This window comes from Giraffa tippelskirchi, chromosome 6, assembly GCF_054371585.1.
Source record: "Giraffa tippelskirchi isolate mGirTip1 chromosome 6, T2T-mGirTip1v1.2.pri, whole genome shotgun sequence".
In the NCBI taxonomy this organism is placed as follows: Eukaryota; Metazoa; Chordata; class Mammalia; order Artiodactyla; family Giraffidae; genus Giraffa; species Giraffa tippelskirchi.
The window spans coordinates 115,542,569-115,563,517 of record NC_137280.1 but is presented as its reverse complement, the minus strand read 5'-3'; the positions used below and the strand labels follow the sequence as shown (position 1 = coordinate 115,563,517).

At 38.9% G+C, this 20,949-nt stretch overlaps 1 protein-coding gene across 8 annotated transcripts in view; it reads right to left on the bottom strand.

Moving 5' to 3' along the window:
* The window catches only part of NLRP3 (NLR family pyrin domain containing 3), a 101,557-nt gene that overhangs the window by 14,452 nt on the left and 66,156 nt on the right, over nt 1-20,949 (bottom strand). The window lies entirely within an intron of this gene.

Below are 20,949 nucleotides of genomic sequence, written 5' to 3'. Positions count from 1 at the left end.
TGCTCAGAATGAAAGTGTAAGTGAAAGTTGCTCAGTCATGTCTGACTCTTTGTGACCCCATGGACTATACAGTCCATGGAATTCTCCAGGCCAGAATACTGGAGTGGGTAGTCATTCCCTTCTCCAGGAGCTCTTCCCAACCCAGGGATCAAACCCAGGTCTCTCGCATTGCAGGCGGATTCTTTACCAGCTGAGCCACAAGGGAAGCCCCGTAATTTCAAAGTGTATTATAAAATCATAGTAATCAAAACAGTATGGCAGTGGCATAAAAACAGACAATAGGTCAATGTAACAGGATCAAGAACCCAGAAATAAATCCATAAATGTGCAATCAACAGATATTTGACAAAGGAGCCAAGAATATTCAATGGAGAAGACAATCTCTTCGATAAATGGTGCTGGAGAAATAAGATATTCATAGTAAAGAGAATGAAACTAGACCCCTGTCACACACTACTCCCAAAAATCAACTCCAAATGGATTAAATACTTAAATGTAGGGGCGTCCCTGGACTCAGTGGTAAAGAATCCGCCTGCCAATGAAGGACACAAGGGTTTGATCCCTGATCTAGGAAGAACCCACATAACATGGAGCAACTAAATCTGTGTGTCACAACTATTGAGCTTGTGCTCTAGAGACCAGGAGCCACAGCCAGGGAGGCCCACATGCCCTAGAACCCGAGCTTCACAACAAGAGAAACTACCACAATGAGAGGCCCATACACCACAACTAGAGAGTAGCCCCCACTCATGGCAACTAGAGAAAGCCCACACTCAACAACAAAGACCCAGCACAGCCATAAATAAATAAAATTAAAAAAAAAAAAAGATTGAAAGGGACACAGGAGGGAGATTTTTTTAAAAAAGACTTAAATGTATGAAAGCATAGAACTCCTGAAAGAAAATATAGGAAACAAAACTCCTTGACATGGGACTAATGATCATTTTCTTTAATATGACACCTAAAGCATTAGCAACAAAATTTAAAATAAACAAATGGGACTACGTAAAATTAAAAGCTTTCACTTAGCAAAAGAGATAATTAACAGTGAAAAGACAGCTTACAGAGTGGGGGGAAATATTTGCAAATCATGTATCTGGTAAGAGGTTAATAGTTAATATCCAAATGTATAAAGAACTCATACAACTGAATAGACAAAAACAAAACAAACAATCCGATTTAAATATGGGCAAAGGACCTGAATAGATATTTTCCCAAATGTATTCAAATGGCCAACGGGTACATGCAAAGTCATTTGGAGAAGGGAATGGCAATCCACTCCAGTATCCTTGCCTAGAAAAGTCCATGGACAGAGCAACCTGGAGGGCTACAGTCTATGGGGTCCTAAAGAGTTGGACTGGAGGAGGAAATGGCAACCCACTCCAGTATTCTTGCCTGGAGAATCCCATGGACAGAGGAGCCTGGTAAACTACAGTCTACGGGGTTACAAGAGTCGGACACAACTGAGCGACTAAGCACACACACACACAGGCAAAGTCATATTGAGATATGACTACTCACCAGGGAAATGTAAATTAAACCACAATGAGATATTACCTCATGCCTGTTAAAATGACCATCATCAAAGATGTGTGTGTGTGTGTATTAAGCCACTTCAGTCATGTCTAACTCTTTGTGACTGCATGGACTGTAGCCTGCCAGGCTCTTCTGTCCATGGAATTCTCCAGGCAAGAATACTGGAGTGAATTTCCATGCCCTCCTCCAGGTGATCTTCCACATCTCTTATGTTTCCTTCATTGGCAGGCAGGTTCTTTACCACTAGTTCCACCCGGGAAGCCCATCATCAAAGATGAGTGATAACAAATGCTAGTATGAATGTGCAGAAAGGGAACTCTTGTACACTGTTGATGGGATTGTAAATTGGTACAGCCACTATAGAAAACAGTATGGAAGATCCTAAAAAACTTAAAAATAGGACTACCATATGATCCAGCAATTTTACTTCTGGATCCAAAGGAAATGAAACCACTAGCTCTAAGGACTTGAAATTAGTATGTCAAAGAGATATGATATAAGTATAGATATCTACAATGGAATACTCATCAGCCATAAGGAAGAAAAAAAGTCACAATTTGCAACAATGTGGATGGATCTTGAGGCATCATGCTAAGTAAAATAAGTCAGACAGAGGAAGACAAATACTGTATGACCTCATTTAAAACAGAATATTTTAGAATTTAAAACAGAAACTAAAACAAAAAACTCAAACTAAATTCATAGAAAAAGAGATCAGATTTGTGATTACCAGAGGCAGGGGAATGCAGGAGGTGGGGAGGTGAAAGATAAATAAGTACTAGGGATATAAAGTACACCCTGATGACTAAAGGCAATGTATCTGTATGGTATATTTGAAAGTTGCTAAGAGAGTAATTCTAAAACATTTTTGTAACTGTATGAGGTGATAGATATTATCTATGGTAATCATTTTGTAATATATGTATGTCAAGTCATTATGCTACACACCTTAAACTTACAGTGCTGTACATCAACTATATATCAAAAAAATTGAAAGAAAAAAAGTAAAAACAGAGACTTCCCTGGCAGTCCAGTGGTTAAAACTCCACACTTCCCCTGCAGGGGCTCGGGTTTGATCCCTGATTGGTGAACTAAGATCCCACATGCCACGCAGCACAGTCAAAAAAAAAAACAGTTTTTTAATTTAAAAAAGAGAATTAAATAAAAGATGTCATTGTTTAAGTCACTTCCTTTGTCATACTTTGTTACAGTAGCCCTAGAAATCTAACACACACAGTACATTAAAATGTGTGGGTAGATGGACAGATAAATGGATGGATGATTGGTCATTTATAACAAAATGTCTGGAAGTTTGCTCATCGGCCTGTGGCAAATGGTTCTCTCAGGAAGTAAGCTGAAAAGGAGCTTTCACTTCTTACTTCACATATCTCTATTATTTAATATTTTACACTAAGCATGTATTAACTTTTGTGATTAAAAACTTCACAAGCGGGACTTCCAGTTTCCAGACCAGCATGTAGAAACCTTAGAAGTTTCCACTCCATCCTAACAACAAGTTAAAAGCTGAATAAGCTGACAAATCAATTCTTCCTAAATCCACAAGAGAAATGTGGTCACCGCACAATCCACTGACCCCAAAATGACACAGAGGCAAATACAAAGAATCACAACTTTCTGGATCAGAAACCAATGAGCTTAAACCTCCCTGGGAATCACTGGCCAGGTAGGAAAACCTGGTGGCTCAGACAGTAAAGAATCTGCTTGTAATGTGGGAAAACTGGGTTTGATTCCTGGCTCAAGAAGATCTTCTGAAGAAGGGAATAGCTACCCACTCTAGTGTTCTTGTCTGGAGAATTCCATGGACAGAGACGCCTGGCAGGCTACTGTCCATGGACTCACAAAGAGTCAGATACAACTGAGCAAGTAACATTTTTACTTTACTTCAAAGGCTAGTTGTGGACAACTCTGAGAGATTAAAAATATTAGGAGGACCCAGTCATAGAGGAATCTACATACTTCTGTGAGTTTTACTTCCAAGAGGGCTCAACCAGGTTCTCACACAAAATATAAGAGACAAATCCCTCTGTGCTTCCAGCTGGGGAAGGAGTAAAGGAGCTATTTTATTTTATTTTGCTTTGCTTTGTTTTACTTTGTTTTATTTTTTAGAAAATGCCCAGTTTATTATTGGAAGGGAGTAGGGGAGAAGGACATGCACATGAGAACCATTTGTGGCTCAGACCTGGGACTCTGGGGGTGGACAGAGTTGTTCAAGGGTCTCTAGTCCTGGGCGTCCTCCTGAGTTTGGTCTTTCAGGCAGGATGCTATGGTTCCAAGAATAAAAAGAATGGAGGAGAGAAGCCAGGTGCCCAGCCATAACTGATACGTAGAGGTGAGTTACAGACACTGAAAGGCTTGGGATGGACTAGAAGCAATACCCTTAAGACAAATTCCTCCAATTCATTTTTCCTTTTTGGGCCATGCCACGTGGCATGTAGGATATCAGTTCCCCAACCAGGGATCACACCTGCACCCCCTGCAGTGGAAGCACAGTGTCTTTAACCACTGGACAGTCCAAGAAGTCCCAGGAACCATTTAGAAATACAAACATACTTCAGAGATACTGCGAGTTCAGTTCCAGACTACCATAATACAGGAAATATCTCAGAAAATGAGTCACATGAATTTTTTGGTTTCCCAGTCAGGAAGATCCCCTGGAGGAGGAAATGACAACCTGCTGCAGTATTACAGCCTAGGAAATCCCACAGGCTACAGTCTACGGGGCCACAAAGAGTGGAACATGACTGAGCGACTGAGCACAACAGTAAGTGCGTATAAAAGTTACTTTTACACTATTCTATAGTTTATTAAGTCTGCAATAGCATTATGTCTAAAAAAACAACATATATATTTTAATTAAAAAATACTTTATTACTGAAAAATGCTAACCATCATCTGAGCCTTCAGTGAGTCATAATCTTAGCTGGTAGGAGGCCTTGACTGAGTGTTGATGGCTGCTGACTGATCAGGGTGGTGGTTGCTGAGGGTTAAGGTGGCTATGGCAATTTCCTGAAATAAGACAACAGTGAACAACAAGGTCCTACCATATAGCACAGGAAACTATATTCAGTATTCTGTGATAAGCCATAATGGTAAAGAATATGAAAAAGAATGCATATATATGTATAACTGAGTCACTTAGCTATATGGCAGAAATTAAGACAACATTGTAAATCAGTTATACTTCAATAAAATTTTTATAAAGAGACAACAATGAGGTTTGCCACATCAGTTGATTCTTTCTTTCACTTGAGCACTTAGAAGAACTGTATGGTTATTAATTGATGTATTTCAATATTGTGTCTCGGGCCCATTGACAGGGAGAGACATGGGTCAGAACACATACATTTGTTGATTAAGTTCACTGACTTATATAGATGTAGTCTGTGGTGCCCCCAAAACATTTATAACAGAAATATCAAAAATTGGTGATCACAGATGACTGTAATAAAGATAATAACAATCAAAAAGTCTGAAATACTGACAGAATTTCCAAAATGTGACACAGAGACACAAAGTGAGGAAATGCTGTTGAAAACTGGTGTGAATAAGACTTACTCAATACAGGGTTGCCCCAAACCTTCAATCTGTAAAAAATGCAATGTCTGTGAAGCATAATAAAGTGGAGATTAAAAAAATAGAGGTATGTCTATATACATATATAACATAGACCTACATATATAACAGAGTACTCTGTTCCTTTCACCTATACTTGTCCTCAGGAGAAACTAGTTACACAAAGCCTAACCTGCTGGGATATTATTAGTCTAATTGACCTTAAGGAAGAAAAATATTCAGCTTCAGCCCTCTCTGGCCATCTTGTTCTGTTGAGAAGGGAGGAAAAAACTGAGATGCAGTTGAAAAACACTGAAAAGTCACAGTCCAGAGGTATAAATTTACTAAAACTAAGACCTAATCATGGGACTATAGAATGCTTCCTCTCTCCTCAGACTGCATTACTACATTACTAAAGTTCTATTTACAGTAGTTCCCTTTACCCAGTACAACATGTTCAGTTTTTAAGAAAAAGTTACAGGACATTTTAAAAGGCAAAAAAATAAAGTTTGAAGAGACAGAGAAAATATCATAACCAGAGTCTAAGATGGCAGGAATATGAAATTATCAGACCAGGAATTTAAAATCATTATGATTAATACCCTAAGAGCTTTAATGGATTAAGTAGACAGTGTGGAAGAACAGACAGGCAAAGTAAGCTGAAAGATGGAAATTCCAAGAAGGAAACAAAAAGAAATACTAGTGATAAAACAAATAGTAAATTTATAAAAAAAAAAAAGCTGTAACAGAAAAGAAGAATGCCTTTAATGGCATTTAATTGTTAGTAGTAGTAGACTGGACATGGCTGAGAAAAAAATCTGAGTTTGAAGATATCTCAATAAACACCTCCAAAACACAAAAGTAAACAGAAAAAAAAAAAAAAACACCCAGAATATCCAAGAACTGTGAAATAGCTATAAAAGATGTCATGTGAGTGTAAGATACACATAATGGGAATACTAGAAGAAGGCAAGAAAGGAACAGAAGAATTACAGAAAAGGAGTATGACCAAGAATTTCCCCCAAATCACAGATCCAGGAAGTTCAGAGACACCAAGCAAGATAAATACCAAAAAATGGAAAAAAAAAAAATCCTACAGATTGGCATATCATTTTCAGAACACAGATCAAAGGTAAAGGAAAAATCCAGAAAGAAGCCAGAGTGAGGGGAAGTACTTTATCTATTTAGGAGCAAAGATAAGAATTACAACTGACTTATTATCAGAAACCTTGTAAACAAGAAAAGAGTGGACTGAAATATTTAGTGTTGAGGGAAAAAAAAATCCTAGAATTCTGTGCCTTTTGAAATCAGTCATCAAAAATGAAAGAGAAATAGTTTCGCAGACAAACAAAAATTCAGTGAATTTGTTGCCAGTAGAACACCTCACAAGAAATGAAATTTTCTTAAGTTTTTAGAGAGAAGAAAACAACATGCAAAAGATGTGCAGCCAAAAAAAAAAAAAGGAAGAACACCAAAGAAGAAACAAGTGAAAATGAAATAAAAATTTACTTTTCTTGTTTTTAATTGATCAGATAGCATCATGTTAAAAATAATAGCAATAATGTATTCAATTATTTATATTTATGTGTATATATACACTCATAAGTTGACTGAATGACAGCAATTATATAAGGATAGAAGGAAGGAAGGAATTAAAATTACTTTGTTATTATAAAATAGTCATATTGTAAATGTTGTATAGGGTCATTTTAAAGTATATTAGTTGTAAATATGTACTGAAAACTCTGGAGCAACCACTAAGAAAAGTTTTTTAAAAGTAGGATGGAGGGAATTTCCTGGCCTTCCAGTGATTAGGACTTGGTGCTTTCACTGCCGTGGGCCAAGTTCAATCCCTAATTAGGGAACTAAGATCCCACAAGCTGGACAGCAAGGCCAAAAAAAAAAAAAAAAAGAGGCAAAATGGAACTATATTAAAGGTTCAATTAAAGTCACAAAAGGCAGAAAAGGAGATGAAAACAACAATAAGATCAAAGAACAAGAGCAACAAATGGAAAACAGGAACAAATATGAGATATTTGTTCAATTAAGTCAATAATTAACTTGATTAGTTAGGGAGGTGATAAGCCACACCGCTCCAACAGGGGGGAGCGCGCTCGCCAAACTCCTGGCCGTCTGAACAGCTCCGACCGGAAAGGCACAAGCCTGTGGGCGAAACCGAGTCTGCGCCTTTGTGGAGTAACCGGGAGCCTGAACCTGAGCGGCTTAGACCTGGGAAGTGCACGCATCTCAGGGCCCACTCCCCGGCCCACTCCCTGGCTGAGTAACCTGAAGCCTGAGCAGGGTAGACGGGGAAAGCACACACGCCGTGAGCGGGGGCGAACCCAGTGCGGCCGAGACACTGCGAGCTCACCACACACACGCCAGGTTTGCAGTGTTCCTTCCTCCCCACAGCACGATTGAACAAGCGAACCTAAAGAGACCACCTCCACCCCTTTGTTGCAGGGCGGAAATTAGATACTGAAGAGATCTCCAAACAGAAGCCAAATAAACAGAGGGAAGCGCTTTGGAAGGGACAGGCCAACAGATTAAAATCCCTGTAGTTAATACCGACTGCATTGAAAAGGACCTATAGATATTGAAAAGTATAAGCAGGAATAAGGATCTATCTGAAACTGAGCAGATCCCACACTGCTCACAACAGCTCCAGAGAAAGTCCGGGATATATATTTTTTTACTATTATTATTTTTTTTTTTTTAATTTTTTTTTAAATTAAAAAAATTTTTTTTCTCTTCTTTCCTTTTTCTTCAAGTCCTCTATTACACCTTTAACTTTCATTTTCATAACCCACTATTAACTTGCAAAAAAAAAAAAACCCTATTTTTGAAGCAAACTACATACATATATCTTATACCTTTTGTGTTTTCTTTTTTTAATGTTTTTTTCCTATTTTACTTTTTTTACTGTTTCTTTTTTTACTGTTTTACTGTTTTTTTTCTTTTTACACTGTTTCCTTTTTTCTTTTTTTTTATATTGTAAGTTTTATAAGAGTCTAACCTCTACTCTAGATTTTTAATCTTTGTTTTACATATTTGATATCAATTTTGTACATTTAAGAACCCAATCTTTAGGACCCATTTTTACTCAGGAGTGTGATCACTGGCCTGATTACTCTCTCCCCCTATTGATGCTCTTTCTTCTCCCCCAGGGAACCTCTATCTCCCACCCTCCTCCTTCTCTTCTCAACCCAATTCTGTGAATCTCTGAGGGTGATCTGGGTACCGGAGAACACTTCAGGAACAGGATACTGCCCAGATCTCTCTCTCCCCTCTTGATTCCTCCCTTTCTACTCATGCTCACCTCTATTACCTTCCTCCCCCTTCTCTATGTATCTCTGTGAACCACTCTGAGGGTTCCAAACTATGGAAAGCACAGAGGGAAGTGCTTACTGGCTAGATTGCTCTCTCCACATTTGAATTCCCCTCTTCCCCTCCTGGTCACCTCAAACCGCCCCCCCCCACCTCATCTCTCCATGTAACTCAGTGAACCTTTCTGGGTATCCCTCACTGTGGAGAATCTTTTCACCATTAACCTAAAAGTTTTATTATTGAGGCTGTATGGAAGGAGAAGTCTTGAGGCTACTGCAAGAGTAAGACTGAAAGCCAGGGGAAACATTAATTAATAAGAGACCATCCAATAGCCTCCATATATACACTGAAACCAAGCTCCACCCAAGAGCCAATAAGTTCCAGAGCAAGACATACCACGCAAATTCTCCAGCAACGCAGGAACATAGACCTGAGCATCAATATACAGGCTGCCCAGAGGCACACCAAATCCATAGACATCTCAAAAATTAATACTGGTCACTCCATTGCACTCTAGAGAGCAGAAATCCAGCTCCACCCACCAGAACACCGACACAAGCTCCCCCAACCAGGAAGCCTTGACAAGCCACCTGTCCAACCCCAACCACAGTGAGGAACCTCCACAATAAAGAGGAACTTCATACTACCAGAATACAGAAGGGCCACGCCTAACACAGCAATCTAAACAAGATGAAAAGGCAGAGAAATACTCAGCAAGTAAAGGAAAATGAGAAATGCCCACAAAACCAAACAAAAGAGGAGGAGATAGGGAATCTATCTGAAAAAGAATTTAGAATAATGATAATAAAAATGATCCAAAATCTTGAAAGCAAAATGGAGTTACAGATAAATAGCCTGGAGACAAAGATTGAGAAGATGCAAGAAATGTTTATCAAGGACTTAGAAGAAATAAAAAGGAGTCAATATAGAATGAATAATGAAATAAAGGAGATAAAAGACACTCTGGAGGGAACCAACAGTAGACTAACGGAGGCAGAAGATAGGATAAGTGAGGTAGAAGATAGAATGATGGAAATAAACGAAGCAGAGAGGAAAAAAGAAAAAAGAATCAAAAGAAATGAGGAAAACCTCAGGGACCTCTGGGACAATATGAAACGCTCCAACATTCGAATCATAGGAGTCCCAGAAGAAGAAGATAAAAGGAAAGGCCATGAAAAAATACTCGAGGAGATAATAGTTGAAAATTTCCCTAAAATGAGGAAAGAAATAGTCACAGAAGTCCAAGAAACCCAGAGAGTTCCAAACAGGATAAACCCAAGGCGAAACACCCCAAGACACATATTAATCAAATTAACAAAGATCAAACACAAAGAACAAATATTAAAAGCAGCAAGGGAAAAACAACAAATAACACACAAGGGGATCCCCATAAGGATAACAGCTGATCTTTCAATAGAAACCCTTCAGGCTAGAAGGGAATGGCAGGACATACTTAAAGTAATGAAAGAGAATAATCTACAACCCAGATTACTGTACCCAGCAAGGATCTCATTCAGATATGAAGGAGAATTCAAAAGCTTTACAGACAAGCAAGAGCTGAGGGAATTCAGCACCACCAAACCAGCTCTCCAACAAATGCTAAAGGATCTTCTCTAAACAGGAAACACAGAAAGGATGTTTCAACACGAACTCAAAACAACAAAGTAAATGGCAACGGGATCATACTTATCAATAATTACCTTAAATGTATATGGGTTGAATGCCCCAACCAAAAGACAAAGGCTTGCTGAATGGATACAAAAACAAGACCCCTATATATGCTGTCTACAAGAGACCCACCTCAAAACTAGGGACACACACAGGCTGAAAGTGAAGGGATGGAAAAACATATTTCATGCAAACGGAGACCAAAAGAAAGCAGGAGTCGCAATACTCATTTCAGATAAAATAGACTTTAAAATAAAGGATGTGAAAAGGGACAAAGAAGGACACTACAAGGCCATAAATCTAGCCTTGGTAAATTCAAAAAAATTGAAATCATCCCAGCCATCTTCTCTGACCACAATGCAGTAAGATTAGACCTCAATTACAGGAAAAAAACTATTAAAAATTCCAACATATGGAGGCTAAACAACACGCTTCTGAATAACCAACAAATCACAGAAGAAATCAAAAAAGAAATCAAATTATGCATAGAAACGAATGAAAATGAAAACACAACAACCCAAAACCTACAGGACACTGTAAAAGCAATACTAAGGGGAAGGTTCATAGCAATACAGGCGTACCTCAAGAAACAAGAAAAAAATCAAATAAATCAACTAACTCTACACCTAAAGCAACTAGAGAAGGAAGAAATGAAAAACCCCAGGGTCAGTAGAAGGAAAGAAATCTTAAAAATTAGGGCAGAAATAAATGCAAAAGAAACAAAAGAGACCATAGCAAAAATCAACAAAACTAAAAGCTGGTTTTTCGAGAAGATAAACAAAATTGATAAGCCATTAGCCAGACTCATCAAGAAACAAAGGGAGAAGAATCAGATCAACAAAATTAGAAATGAAAATGGACTCCACAGAAATACAAAGGATCATAAGAGACTACTACCAACAGCTATATGCCAATAAAATGGACAACTTGGAAGAAATGGACAAATTCTTAGAAAAGTATAACTTTCCAAAACTGAACCAGGAAGAAATAGAAGATCTTAACAGACCCATCACAAGCACGGAAATCGAAACTGTAATCAGAAATCTTCCAGCAAACAAAAGCCCAGGACCAGACGGCTTCACAGCGGAATTCTACCAAAAATTTAGAGAAGAGCTAACACCTATCCTACTCAAACTCTTCCAGAAAATTGCAGAAGATGGTAAACTTCCAAACTCATTCTATGAGGCCACCATCACCCTAATTCCAAAACCAGACAAAGATGTCACAAAAAAGGAAAACTACAGGCCAATATCACTGATGAACATAGATGCAAAAATCCTTAATAAAATTCTAGCAAACAGAATCCAACATCATATTAAAAAGATCATACATCATGACCAAGTGGGCTTTATCCCAGGAATGCAAGGTTTTTTTAATATCCACAAATCAATCAATGTAATACACCACATTAACAAATTGAAAGAAAAAAACCATATGGTTATCTCAATAGATGCAGAAAAAGCCTTTGACAAAATTCAGCATCCGTTTATGATAAAAACCCTCCAGAAAGCAGGAATAGAAGGAACATATCTCAACATAATAAAAGCTATATATGACAAACCCACAGCAAACATTATCCTCAATGGTGAAAAACTGAAAGCATTTCCCCTAAAGTCAGGAACAAGGATGCCCACTTTCACCACTACTATTCAACATAGTTTTGGAAGTTTTGGCCACAGCAATCAGAGCTGAAAAAGAAATAAAAGGAATACAGATAGGAAAAGAAGAAGTAAAACTCTCACTGTTTGCAGATGACATGATCCTCTACACAGAAAACCCTAAAGACTCTACTAGAAAATTACTAGAGTTAATCAATGAATATAGTAAAGTTGCAGGATATAAAATTAACACACAGAAATCGCTTGCATTCCTATACTCCAATAATGAGAAAACAGAAAGAGAAATTAAGGAAACAATACCACTCACCATTGCAACAAAAAGAATAAAATACTTAGGAATATATCTACCTAAAGAAACAAAAGACTTATATATAGAAAACTATAAAACACTGATGAAAGAAATCAAAGAGGACACAAACAGATGGAGAAATATACCGTGTTCATGGATTGGAAGAATTAATATAGTGAAAATGAGTATACTACCCAAAGCAATCTATAGATTCAATGCAATCCCTATCAAGCTACCAATGGTATTTTTCACAGAACTAGAACAAATCATCTCACAATTTGTATGGAAATATAAGAAACCTCGAATAGCCAAAGCAATCTTGAGGAAGAAGAATGAACTGGAGGAATCAACCTGCCTGACTTCAGGCTCTACTACAAAGCCACAGTCATCAAGACAGTATGGTACTGGCACAAAGATAGAAATATAGATCAATGGAACAAAATAGAAAGCCCAGAGATGAACCCACGCACATATGGACACCTTATCTTCGACAAAGGAGGCAAGAACATACAATGGAGAAAAGACAATCTCTTTAACAAGTGGTGCTGGGAAAACTGGTCAACCACTTGTAAAAGAATGAAACTAGAACACTTCCTAACACCGTACACAAAAATAAACTCAAAATGGATTAAAGATCTAAACGTAAGACCAGAAACTATAAAACTCCTAGAGGAAAACATAGGCAAAACACTCTCTGACATAAATCACAGCAGGATCCTCCATGACCCACCTCCCAGAATATCGGAAATAAAAGCAAAAATAAACAAATGGGACCTAATTAAAATTAAAAGCTTTTGCACAACAAAGGAAACTATAAGCAAGGTGAAAAGACAGCCTTCAGAATGGGAGAAAATAATAGCAAACGAAGCAACGGACAAACAATTAATCTCAAAAATATACAAGCAACTCCTGCAGCTGAATTCCAGAAAAATAAACGACCCAATCAAAAAATGGGCCAAAGAACTAAACAGACATTTCTCCAAAGAAGACATACAGATGGCTAACAAACACATGAAAAGATGCTCAACATCACTCATTATTAGAGAAATGCAAATCAAAACCACAATGAGGTACCATTTCACACCAGTCAGAATGGCTGCTATCCAAAAGTCTACAAGCAATAAATGCTGGAGAGGGTGTGGAGAAAAGGGAACCCTCTTACACTGTCGGTGGGAATGCAAACTAGTACAGCCACTATGGAGAACAGTGTGGAGATTCCTTAAAAAACTGGGAATAGAACTGCCATATGACCCAGCAATCCCACTGCTGGGCATATACACCGAGGCAACCAGAATTGAAAGAGACGCGTGTACCCCAATGTTCATCGCAGCACTGTTTACAATAGCCAGGACATGGAAGCAACCTAGATGTCCATCAGCAGACGAATGGATAAGGAAGCTGTGGTACATATACACAATGGAATATTACTCAGCCATTAAAAAAAATACATTTGAATCGGTTCTACTGAGATGGATGAAACTGGAGCCCATTATACAGAGTGAAGTAAGCCAGAAAGAAAAACAACAATACAGTATACTAATGCATATATATGGAATTTGAAAGATGGTAACGATAACCCTATATGCGAGACAGAATAAGAGACACAGATGCATAGAACAATTTTATGGACTCTGAGGGAGAAGGTGAGGGTGGGACGTTCTGGGAGAATAGCATTGAAACATGTATATTATCATATGTGAAACTGAACACCATTCCATGTTTGATGCATGAGACAAATGCTCAGGGCAGGGGCAATGGGATGACCCAGAGGGATGGGATGGGGAAGGAGGTGGGTGGGGGGTCCAGGAAGGGGAACACATGTAAACCCATGGCTGATTCATGTCAATGTATGGCAAAAACTATTACAATATTGTAAAGTAATTAGCCCCCAACTAAAATAAATAAATTTATTAAAAAAAATAAAAATAAAAAATAAAGTCACAAAAGGCAGAAAAGGAGATGAAAACAACAATAAGATCAAAGAACAAGAGCAACAAATGGAAAACAGGAACAAATATGAGATATTTGTTCAATTAAGTCAATAATTAACTTGATTATCAATGATCTAAATGAACCAATTAAAAAGCATATATCAGAGAGTGAACAAAAAAGTAAGACACAACTGTATATTGTCTATAAGAAATCTACTTTAAAAATAAACACATACAGTTTAAAAGTACAGGAATAGAAAATAAAAAAAATAAAATAAGTGTAAAGGGATAGAGAAGGATATACCATGTTAACACTAACTAAAAGAAAGCAGGGGGGAACATAGGAAGCAGAGACTATGTGGTGTATATACACATATATATGCAATGTAATATTATTCAGCCTTAAAAAGGAAGAAAATCCTGCCATTTGTGACAACATGAATGAACCCAGAGGACATTATGCTAAGTGATATAAGCCAAAGATCTTAAAAAAAAAAAAAGTCAGACTCATAGTAAACAGAGTAGAATGGGGATTACCAGAGAACCGGGGGATGGGGGTAAAGGAAGATACTGATCAAAGGGTACAAACTTTCAGTCCTAAGATGAGTAAGTGCTGGAGACAATGTACAGCATGGTGACTGTAGTTAATATGTTGTGTATTTGATATTTGTCAAGAATAGATTCAGACTGGGCTTCAGACCCAGGCTGTCCAACTTCAGAGCCCACACTCATAACCACTCTCATTCCAGGGTAAGGGGAGGGTCATCCTTCTTGCCCTAATTTAACAACCCTGAATACTCATTGGAGGGACAGAAGCTGAAGCTGCAATTCTTTAGCCACCTGATGCAAAGAGCCAGCTCACTGGAAAAGACGCTGGGAAAGATTGAGGGCAGGAGGAGAAGGGAGCAGCAGAGGATGAGATGGTTAGATAGCATCACCAACTCAATGGACATGACTTTGAGCAAGCTCTGGGAGATAGTGAAGGACAGGAAAGCCTAGTGTGCTGCAGTCTTTGAGGTCACAAAGAGTTGGACATGACTGAGTGACTGAACAACAGCAATGGACTTCCAACAACAGAGGAATACACATTCTTTTCAGGTTCACATGTAACATTTACCGAGACAGGCCACATTCTGGGTTATAAATGTATCTTAACAAGCTTACAAAACAGAAATCATACTGCAATCAAATGAAACTAGAAACAAATAACAGAAAAATAGCTGGAAAATTCCAAAACAACACTAAACAACACACTTCTAAATAATGTTTTAAATATTCAACACAACATACAAAACAAAGAGTGAACCTTAATGTAAACTATGAACTTTGGGTGATTATGATGTGTCAGTGTAGGTTCATTAGTTGTAACAAACAGCCATTCTGGTGGGAGATGTCTATAATGGGGGAAATTAAGCACATGTGGTATGGAGGGATATGGGAAATCTCTGCATCTTCCTCTAAATTTTGCTGTGAATCTAAGCTGACTATAAAAAAAAGTCTATTTAAAAAGAAAAAAGCACAAGAGCAATATCTAAGTTTGACGAGCCACCTGTATACAGGTTGTTTTCAAAGCTGAGGATCATACGAGAATTCCCAAGGAGTGTGGAAACATTTAGTGAAAAAGAAAACCAATGATGAAATCCCCAGACCACAGGAAGAAAAGTCAGTGCAGAACCCGGAGAAGCAGAAGCTATAAAAATTAGCAGGAAAGACTGCTGCTGCTGCTGCTAATCAGTCAATTCAGTTGCGTCTGACTCTTTGTGACCCCATAGACCAGAGCCCACCAGGTTCCTCCGTCCATGGGATTTTCCCAGCAAGAATACTGGACTCCAAGTTCAACGAAATGAAACAGGACACTCAAAGCCTGTGCACTGGGACAACCCCAAGGGATGGGATGGGGAGGAAGGTGGCAGGGGGGTTCAGGATGGGAGACACATGTACACCCATGGCTGATTCATGTCAATGTATGGCAAAAGTCACCACAATATTGTAAGGTAATTAGCTTCCAATTAAAATAAATTAGCTATTTTTTTAAAAATAGAATACTGGACTGGGTTGCCATGCCCCCCACTCCAGGGGATCTTCCCGACCCAGGGATCGAACCCACGTCTCCACAAGAGAAGTTCCAGGAACTTCCTAAAAATAAGAGAAAAGGATTTCAAGGAGGAGATGAACAGAATTAAAGGCAGCAGGTTTCAACTAGGATTAGGACTGAGAAGGATCTACAAGAGTCAGAAATAGGATCACTGAAGGTCAACTGAGAGTTTATGCTCTGAGACTCTTCACTTCCATTTGCTTTGTATGGAGTGTTTTCCCCTGGCTTCTTCACAGATCCCATGTCACCTGCATGAGAGGCATTTACTGAACACCTGGACAAGGACATAGCCCTCTCTGCCACTCCAGTTTTTATTATACTATATATATATATAATATATATAATTATTATAATATATACATTATATATAGTATAATAAAAACTATAATAAAACTATAATAAACTATAAAACTATAAAAACTATAATAAAAATACATAATGTATAATATATACATTATATATATATATATATATTTTGCTAGTGTGTTGTCTAGTGTCTATCATCATTCTATATGAGAATGTTTGTGAAAACAAGGTCTTGGTTTGTTTTAGTCACTGCTGCTGTCAGCACCCATGACTGAGCCCCCAGAGTACCTAGAAAATAAAGGAGCCAAATCACATCTGTTGGACAAACCAAGAATTGCAGAAGCCAAATTGCTGTGGCAGAGCAATAATATAAGGGAAGGAAATGAAGGCATTGAATATAGACTGTTTTAGTAAATTGATGTGGCAATATCTGAGGAAGGGCGACTGGGAGAGGCTCAGGGAGGTAACAGGGCTTTGTTTTTATAGATTTTAATTATGGACTAACTGATTATTCCTCAGCAAAGACCCTTTCTGCTCTACTTAGTAATGATCTAGTTGGTATTTATGTCAGCAATGTAAATGAAGACATTTACAGTTTGCTTGTTATATGTCTGGGTAGTATTGACAGGATCGTGATGCAAAAATGCCTAGACAATGAGTCAAAAGAAAGATAAGATGAAAATTAACAGAGCTAAATGTGAGATCCCATATAGGTTGGGTAGAGCACGCTATAGAAGCCCTTTAGAGAGCCTATTAGCCAACTCATTGTGAGGTTTTGCTGGAGTTAAGGGAGGGGTTGGTGGGTCACACTGGACTCTATCTGCATTGGGTTCCACTGCTTTTTATCTGGGTGTCCTTGGACAAAGGTTTTAAACTCTTTGAGCCTCATTTTATCCTCTTTAAATTAAAGATACTGATATCTATTTGTCAGTTTTTATGAGGCCAATGAAGAATAAACCATGCAAAAAACACGGAAGGGCAGTGTTACATGGTCAAGTGCATGTAACAGAGGGTATTTTTGTGGTACAATAAGAAATATATTTGACCTTTGTCCCTCATTCCTATCTCAGAGGTCCTAAAAACCTTGGAATTTTCTGGGTGCTTCCCTGATAGCTCAGTTGGTAAAGAATCTGCCTGCAATGCAGGAGACCCTGGTTCAATTCCTGGGTCAGGAAGATCCACTGGAGAAGGGATAGGCTACCCTCTCCAGTATTCTTGGGCTTCCCTTGTGGCTCAGCTGGTAAAGAATCCGCCTGCAATGCAGGAAACCTGGGTCGATCCCTGGGTTGGGAAGATCCCCTGGAGACGGGAAAGGCTACCCACTCCAGTATTCTGACCTGGAGAATTCCATGGACTGTATAGTCCATGGGGTTGCAAAGAGTCAGATACAATTGAGCAACTTTCACTTTCAGGAGTGTCTATTGGCAATCAAAGGAGCCTCTTTTGATCACATTTGAGTTTATGTTAATGGGGTGACTTAAGGTGGGGCCCTTAGATTGGCTCAGGATAGGGCTAATCATCAGAAAGGCCAAGTGGTTAGAAAGTTGGAACTTTCAGCCCCACCCACTAACCTCCAGGAAGGAGAGGGAAGGAAGGCTCTATAAAATCTCTTGGACAATGAGTTTTGGAGACCTTCTGGGTTGGTGAATCTAACCAACCTGGCATCTACATACCGGGAGGATGGAGCACCCTAACTCCATGGAGATAGAAGCCCCTGGGCTCCAGACTCTTCTCTACCTCATCCTATGTGTCTCTTCATCTGTTTGTACACCTTATAACATCTTTTATTTAAAACTGTAAACATAATATCTCCCTGATTTCTGTGAGTCAATCTATCAAAGTTTCATATCTGAATAGGGGGTTGTGGGAACCCCCAATTTGTAGCCAAGTCAGATAGAAGTGTGAGTAATCTTGGGACTCACTACTAAAAATTGATGTCTGACATTGGCAGGGCTAGGGAGGCAATCTTGTAGGACTGAGCCCTTGGCTGTGGGGTTAGTGTCGAAATCTAACTGACTTGTAAGACACCCAGCTGGTGTCTGCAGAAAATTGGTTATTGGTATTACAAAACCCTCCAGAGTTGTGTGTTACTATTTCCTGCAGACTTCCAATAGAACTCATGATCTGATGCACTGCCAAAAATATAAGGAAATCTCAGTCCTCACCACTGACAATATAGTGCCCTACCAAAAGGGGAAAGTTCCACCACACATCATCAGGAGTGTCATGTTCAGGTCTGGGTACTGCACTTCAAAGAGGGACATTAAAAGACCAACTCTTACCTAGGAGAGCATAACTAAATAGGTGAAAGTACTAATCCATGTCCTAGTTAAATATTTAGAGACATCCAACTAAAAGATGAGAAGAACTAGAGTGTGAGTGTTGCCTCTAAGGAATTAAGATCAGCATCTCTTAGCAGACCCTGAGGAGCAGAACAAGGACCAATGCACAAAACAATAGAAGGGGCTGTATAGAAATAAGAACTGTAGGCATTGCACCAATGACTATCATGCTTAGAAGTTTTCACACATAAAACGGGTGCCTACCCACATGAATGTCTTAGAAGCAAGTGTTTGTTCAATGGTGAACTGGGCTGTACAATTCCTAAGGTTTCTTTCAACTCTGAGAGTCTCTAGACTCTATATATGTAATAGGAAAGAACAAATCTGACTCCATATTAGACCTAGTTCTTTCATTTTAACCTTGGGCTCTGTTGACTGTGCTTAGTCATGCTGGCTCTGCACCCTTGTAAAAGAATGTTTCCTGGGTTTCCCTGGGTGGTCTAGTGGTTAAGAATCTGCCTGCCAGTGCAGGGGACATGGGTTTTATCCCTGGGCCAGGAAGATCTCACACACCTCAGAGCAACTACTGAGGCCTGAGCACCTAGAGCCCATGCTCTGCAACAAGAGAAGCCACCACAGTGAGAAGTCCATGCACCACAGTAAAATGTAGCTTCTGCTTACCAAAAGTAGAGAAGGCCCTCACAACAACGAAGACCCAACACAACCAAAGCAAACAAAAATTAATTAATTTTAGCCATTTGCAGCAACCTGGATGGACCTAGAGAGTGTCATACTGAGTGAAGTAAGTCAGATAGAGAAGGAAAATATCATATGATATCCCTCATATGTGGAATCTAAAAAGAAATGATGCAAATGAACTTACTTACAAAATAGAAAGAGACTCACAGACTTAGAAAACAAACTTACGGCTTCCAGGGGAAAGGAGAAGTTAGGGACTTTGGGAAGGTCATGTACACACTACTGTATTTCAAATGGATAACCAGTAAGGACCCATTGTACAGCACATAGAACTCTGCTCAATGTTATGTCCCAGAATGGATGGGAGGGAGGTTTGGGGGAGAATGGATACATGTATCTGTATGGCTGAGTCCCTTCACTGTTCACCTGAAACTACCACAACATTGTTAATCGATTATACCTTAATACAAAATAAAAAGTTTAAAAATAATAATAAATTATCTTTTTTAATTATTGTTAAAAAATGTTTCCTACTGCCTGAAATATACAGAATAGCCTATTCTCAAGGCTCTGATCTTTAAGAGTCATTTGGAGATAAAGAGTTGCAGAACAGAGAATAACATTTGTCCTGGAGGTTTACAAGAAAAGCTTTACCTGCCCTACATGGACAACTGCAAGAACAAAGGATTCCAACACTAAGGAGTTTGCAGCAACCAAGTGCATCCCTCCCTCAACTTGCCTTTAAAAGTGCTTTGCTGAAACCCTTAATGGAGTGCAGGGTTTTGGAGTGCAAGAGCCACCGATCTCCTTCATGGCCCTGCAATAAATCTTCCTCTGTTCCAAACTCCAACATTTCAATTTGTTTGGCCTCACTGTGCTTTGGGCATAGGAACTTGCATTCAGCAACATGTAGACATAACAATTTTGGGGGCTCCAAAATCACTGCAGATGGTGACTGCAGCCATAAAATTAAAATACGCTTGCTCCTTGGAAGAAAAATTATGACCAACCTAGACAGCATATTAAAAAGCAGAGACATTACTTTGCCAACAAAGGTCTGTCTAGTCGAGGCTATGGTTTTTCCAGTAGTTATGGATGTGAGAGCTGGACTATAAAGAAAGCTGAGCACCAAAGAATTGATGCTTTTGAACTGTGGTGTTGGAGAAGACTCTTGAGAGTCCGTTGGACTGCAAGGAGATCCAACCAGTCCATCCTAAAGGAGATCAGTCCTGGGTGTTCATTGGAAGAACTGATGCTGAAGCTGAAACTCCAATACTTTGGCCACCTGATGCGAAGAACTGACTCATTTGAAAAGACCCTGATTCTGGGGAAGATTGAAGGTGGGAGGAGAAGGGGACAACAGAGGATAAGATGGTTGGATGGCATCACTGATTCAATGGACATGAATTTGAGTATACTCGAGGAGCTGGTGATGGACAGGGAGGCCTGGCATGCTGCAGTCCATGGGGTCGCAAAGAGTCAGACACGACTGAGTGACTGAACTGAGACATAAAAAACTTACTAGCAGTAGGTAGTATCTAGTACTTCAAACTACTTCAGATATTGTCTCTTCCATTCTCTACCCTCAACTCCATCTGATTAATCCTTTTTAGAGTAACCCCAT